Below are 6,000 nucleotides of genomic sequence, written 5' to 3'. Positions count from 1 at the left end.
TTAGACACAGAGAGGATTTTTTTTTCTCCTTAAGGTCTGTCAATGTAGAGGACTGGCTGTAGTTTTATGAAAAGTTTTTAACCTTTAGGAGGAATTAAAAAAAAGAGAGAGAGAACATACTTTTTTTTATTTATAAAATGATGTTGGTTCTGCAGGCTTCGGTTTTTCTTCCTCTTGCTAGTCAGGAAGGGAATCCTTCCCTGTATTTTCAGCTTGGGGAGGGGATTGGCACGAAGAGTGAGTGGTGTCACAAGCTACCCTCACCCAGCCTAGCCTCCCTTTAACCCAGAAGTACCTTGGACTTGCACCCATGAACACAGGTCATGTGCCAGGCCAGGCCAGGGGCTCCAGGGAGATAGAAGAGCTTCCTCTGGGAGATGGGGAGGAATGGAGTAATAAGAAGGAGCTGGGTGCTGTCTTTACAGTGCCAGAACCTATCCTCAGGGAGGGAAGTCAAGTTCTAGCTGTCCACCCAGAGCTCCCAGCTCCGAAGCTCAACAGACAGCCCCAGTCTGCTGCCCCAGCCAGGCCCCAGCCTCCTCACGGGCTGACCCAGAGAGCTGGACCAGAGGCCACCAAGAGAAACAGTCCCCTTGTCCCCAAGAGCTTCCTTCTGACCCAGGACAAAGCTTTCTACTTGATGTTGCCCTGGCTATAGCTGTGTTGTAATCAGACTATTTCCTGACCTGGCAGGTGCAGTGGCCTAGGCCTAAAATCTTACAACTGTGGAGGCAAAGATTGGAAGGCTCAGCATTAGAGGGAAAATCCAAAGTTCACAAGACCCCATCTAAGCCAATGAGAAGTCTGTTGATGCAAACACAGAGGGCATATTGCTGCCCACCTATCATCCCAGCTATATGGAAAGTGCAAATAGGAGGACCACAGTCCAGGCTAGATGCCGGGGGCTCATGCCGGTCATCCTAGCTACTCAGGAGGCTGAGATCTGAGGACTGTGGTTCAAAGACAGCCCAGGCAGAAAAGTCTGTGAGACTCTTTATCTCCAATAAACTACCAAAAAGCCAGAAGTGGGATTGTGGCTCAAGGGGTAGAACAGCAGCCTTGAGCAAAAGGGACAGTACCCAGGCTCCTCCCTCCCCCAAAAAGAACCACAGTTCAAGACATCCAGGCAAAAAAAGTGAGATCTCATTTGGAAAAATTTAGAAGCAAAAGTGGACTGGGGATGTGGCTCAAGCACAAGGCCCAACGTTCAAATCCCAGTACTGTAAAAAAATTATTTATATATAACATAAATAGATATAGATAGATATACATCCATCTATATCTATAGATAGCTCTATATCTAAATATGTATACATACTTGTATCTATATAAATATACTTAAATTATATATTCATTCATTCATTCATTCTGGAGTCTTGCTCTCAGAGAGGGCTATAAGATGCAATAGCTAATGAGCCATAGGCTCTGGACTTTGGCCAAGATTTGTAACAATAGAAATAGATGGCAAGGATGCCCGGCGTGGGCCTCCCACCACAGAAATGAGGCACTTGCCACTAGGGGGTGCTGTTGACCTCCTGGACTCTGACCTCGCCTGGCTCCTCAGGACCTGGGTTTCATTGACATCCTGAGAAGATTCTGGATCCAGTCACACAGTTGGACACAGAAGGAAGAAGCTGGGAGTCCCAGGGTCTTGACCACCAAAGAGAGGGCAAGAAGGCAGGGTTAGCTTGGCCAGAGGCTAAGTGAGGGGATATCTGAGGCCAAATGAACGCTCAGCACCTCCCATTCATTCTCATCTACTCTGGCCTTAGCAGAGCCCCATGAGCCTCTGTTGTCCAGGCAGCAGCAGCTGCAACAGGCAATGCCCACTCAGGATCTCTCCTGCGGACCTGGCTTCTTCTTCCTACCCAGCTTTCCCTCCCGTAGCATGCAGGACTCCACCCCAAACTGGTGTCTGGGAAGTGAAGAGGGCCCGGGGGGTGACGGTCCATCTTCACAGCCTTTCTCCTCGGAGGCCCAACCCCAGGACTGAGGAGCAAATGCTACCCAAGGCCTCTGGGAGCCCTGGTTTTCCTCCCTCCCATAGACTCAGAGCCAGCTGGAATCCTGGAATCAGCCATCTCAAGACCAGCTCTCTCCGTCTGATCCAACCTGAGACCTACAGACGGACTGCATGGAGCTGGAGGTACTGCTGCTGGCTGAGGCGCCGGTATCTCCATGTGAGTCCCCTCGTGCCGCACCCTCCTCCTCCTGTCACCCCACTACGTGATTCAGAGGGCACCACCCTGACCGTCTGACCTGCTCGCTTGCCAGGCTTCCTGCTGTCCATCTTCATGTAGAAAACAGCTTCCATTCCAAGCCTAGGTTTGTGCTGCTTGCTATGCAGTTCCTTTTCTTTTCTTTTTCTCAAAAGACATGTATTAATAGGTGCTTGCAGTTTGTTGATCCTTTTGGGAAAAGAATGTGAAATTGTAAACGTTTATTACAAATTAAAAATGAAGTTCTTAAAAGAAATTGATCGGATATTAAAAAATTTAAAAAACCTTTAGAGGTGAGTTGAGAAAAACCAGGCTTTATTGAACACACACTCACATTCGCTAGTTCTTACAATCATCATCCTAATAACCTTATAAATGGTTCACCAACCAACTAACCAGATGACCAAGTCATCTATAATAAAGAGAGAGAGAGAGAAATTTAAAAAAATGAAGAAAGAGAGGAAGGAAGGAAGGAAGAGAGGAAGGAAGGAAGGAAGGAAGGAAGGAAGGAAGGAAGGAAGAAGGAAGGAAGCCAGGTGTTGGCAGCTCATGCCTGTCATTCTAGCTACTCAGAAGGCTGAGATCTGATAATCTCAGTTCAAAGACAGCCTGGGCAGAAAAGTCCCCATGAGACTCTTATCTCCAATTAACCACTCAAAAACTGGAAGAGGCACTGTGGCTCAAGTGGTTGAGTGCTAGCCTTGAGCACAAAGAGGCTCAGGAACAGTGCCCAGGCCCTGAGTTCAAGCCCCACATTGACAAGGAAAAAAAAGGGGGGGGGGAAGGCAGGCAGGTTAAGAAAAAAAAAGTTCTAGTTGGGCCCCAGTGGTCATGCTTGTCATCCTAGCTACTTGAGAGGCTGAGATCTGAGGATTGCAGTTCAAAGCCAGCCTAGGCAGGAAAGTCTATGACACTCTTATCTACAAGTAGCCACCCAAAAACCCGGACGTAGAGCTGTGGCCCAAGGGGTAGAGCACTAGCCTTGAGACCAAAACTCAGGGACAGCTCTCAAGTCCTGAATTCAAGCCCCAGAACACACACATACACACATATACACACACACACAGAGTTCTGCAAGCAAGGGATGTCCAGGGCTTCCTTACTAGCAGCATGACCCCCTCCACACACAGGGAAGCCCAGTTCCCACCTTCAAACCCTGCTCTTTGCTCTTGGCCTCCACCCCAGCCTCTCTGAGACACTGGGTGGCTCCATGCTGATCCCCCTCATACAAGGAAGCAACTGAAATGGCTTCTCTAAGCACCACAGGCTGCTGAAGCACCGTTTACAAAATCCTGGCTCCAACGTTCCCTGTCTCCTGGGTTTCTACTCACCAGCTGCCAAATGGCTGTGCTATGGTAGGAAAAGGGCCCCTTGCTTCGCCTTGTCTCCCTCAGGCTCTGCACAGATAGGCTGGCAGGGGAGGCGTGCACCACTAAGTCATGAGGAAATGGGAAAGAGGTCCCACTGAGGTCCCAGCCCTGTGCCCTCTGCCTGTCACAGCTGACCTCTGGGCCCCCTTTATAATCTTTTCAGAGCCTTAAATGTGTGAGTACACAGAGCTCCCTTAATGGAAAGCCGCTCTGGCTGCTTAAAAAGCTGTGTAAACTTCAGCCCTGCACTTACTGGGTACCAGCATTGTTTAATTTCCTGCCTGGGGACGTGCGGAGAATGTGACTGCTCTCAGCCCTCTGAACATCTTTCAAAAAAGGAAACTGCACCCTCCCTCCCCATCTGGGGATCGAAGAACCCCCTAAAAAGGACAATGCTGTAGACTCCCTTTCCTGTGGGAAGGAAAAGCAGTTGGAACACACGCTCCTTGTGGAGTTTCTCGGAGAAGGCAGGCAGGCAGAGTGGGCGGCCAAGTTGGAGGCTCCTTGGATCCAGGACACCTTGAGGCCGTGTGGACCTTGGAAAGTGACAGCCCACCCCCCCTGCTCCTGGGGCCCCAGCCTCCTCCTGGGGGGAGTGGGGATGACTGTGGTTGCCATGGGGAGGGGTGTGGCATATGATCTTTGAAGCCATGGTTGTCTCTGCTCAGCCGTCAACAGTAGCTATGGCACTGTTTTCCCATGCAGACCACTCTTAGAATGGACACGTGCAGGACCAGGGCAGCCTAGCATCATTGTCACATGTAAGACAGTGCAGCAAGGGAATGAGAAGCAGCAGTGGAGCCAGGTGCTGGTGGCTCACGCCTGTCATCCTAGCTACTGGGGAGGCTGAGACTGAGGATCATGGTTCAAAGCCAGCCCAGGTAGGAAATGCCATGAGACTCTTATCTCCAACAAATTACTCAGAAAAAAAAAAGCCAGAAGTAGAGCTGCATGCAGCTCAAGTGGTAGAGTGCTAGCCTTGAACAAAAAGAAGCTCAGTGCCCAGGCCCTGAGTTCAAGCCCAGGACTGGCATGACATAAAAATAAAAGCAGCAGTGGGGCAGGAGGGCCCCCAGTACCAGAGAGCCCTGCCTGCCCACCCCATGATGGATGATTGGAGCTGCAAGGCCCCTCTACCCACACCACCTTCTGCAGATTCCCCTGCCCTGAGACTTAAATGTGTGAGTACACAAAGCTTTCTTCCAAGTAAGACCAGAAACCACTGGCCCATTACCCCTTGTCCCCAACCCCAAAGGGCTGGAGTTGTCATGGGCACCAGTGAGGACATCCCAACCGAGCTGCCCAGGCAGTGGCAAGGAGCCCACGGGCTGGGCTCTGGTGACAGGTGTGAAGTGGACCACAAGCACACTCCTAGGCTTCCCCCCAGCACCCCCTATGAGAAAATTCCAGATCAAACCTCCAACCAGGCCCCTCAAGCCCTGGGACCCAGAAAGTTACTGACCACAGAGGTTTCTCCTGGGCAAAACCCTCCACCCAGTCCACAGCATACCTTTGCCATGGCTGACATGTCTGCCCGATCCTGCCAGCCCAGGAAAGCGCTGTACAAAATAGGTCAGGTCTTCAGAGAAAGGGACTTATGCCCACCGCCGCTGCTGCCATGGTACCAGCCACGTGTGTGCGTGGTAGCTGTCCTGTGCTAACGAGGCTCAGTCCTGGCAACTTTGAGAGCCAGCTTTCTGGGTCTGATAAGTAGTGTGGGTCTGAGTGAAAGCACAGGAGCCTAGAGTCCTCTACGCCCTTGAAGCACAGCTCTGTGGGACCAAGGCAGATTCTGTCTGGGGTGACAACTAAGCAGATGGCAAGACAGAGCCGTTCTGGGCCCTGCCTTCTCGCTACAGCCCCCTCCTGGCCCAGGGAGCTCCTGGGAGCCCCATCCATGGGGCTGAATGCCAAATGCTACAGCCTCTCAGAGCCCTGGTGTTGGGGGTTCTGGACAGGCAGTCAAACCCAGTGGCAGGCTCTGACTTCACAGTGAGGCAGAGGCCTTCCCTTGGGCGAAGCCGGGACCTGTCATACCTCAGTCACTGTTGCTGCACTTGAGGCCAGGCATGAGATGCAGTGGAAGGGGATAACTAACTCATCTCAGGTGCCCAGCCTGCACAGGAGAAGCAGAGAGGGGCAGAGAGACACCCACACGTAGACCTTGGCTGACTCAGTCAGAGGCTCTCTGACAATAAGCCGGGCAACGGAGCTGGGACTAAGGTAAGGGCTCCTGCACCGACCTTGCAAGAGCCTGCAAGCTAGTCCTTCCTTCATTCCGGGCTTCCCAGCTGCTGCCCACTGGGGCAGGAGGGAGAGACACGTTAGGCGATGTCTTTGGAGGTTCTAGGTTCTTGTTGAGAAGTTGAGGGGCTGGGGGTGGGGGTGGGAAGGGCGGGGAGGTGTTCATG

This window comes from Perognathus longimembris, chromosome 25 (assembly GCF_023159225.1).
Source record: "Perognathus longimembris pacificus isolate PPM17 chromosome 25, ASM2315922v1, whole genome shotgun sequence".
NCBI lineage: Eukaryota > Metazoa > Chordata > Mammalia > Rodentia > Heteromyidae > Perognathus > Perognathus longimembris.
Note: the sequence above shows the minus strand (reverse complement) of the source record.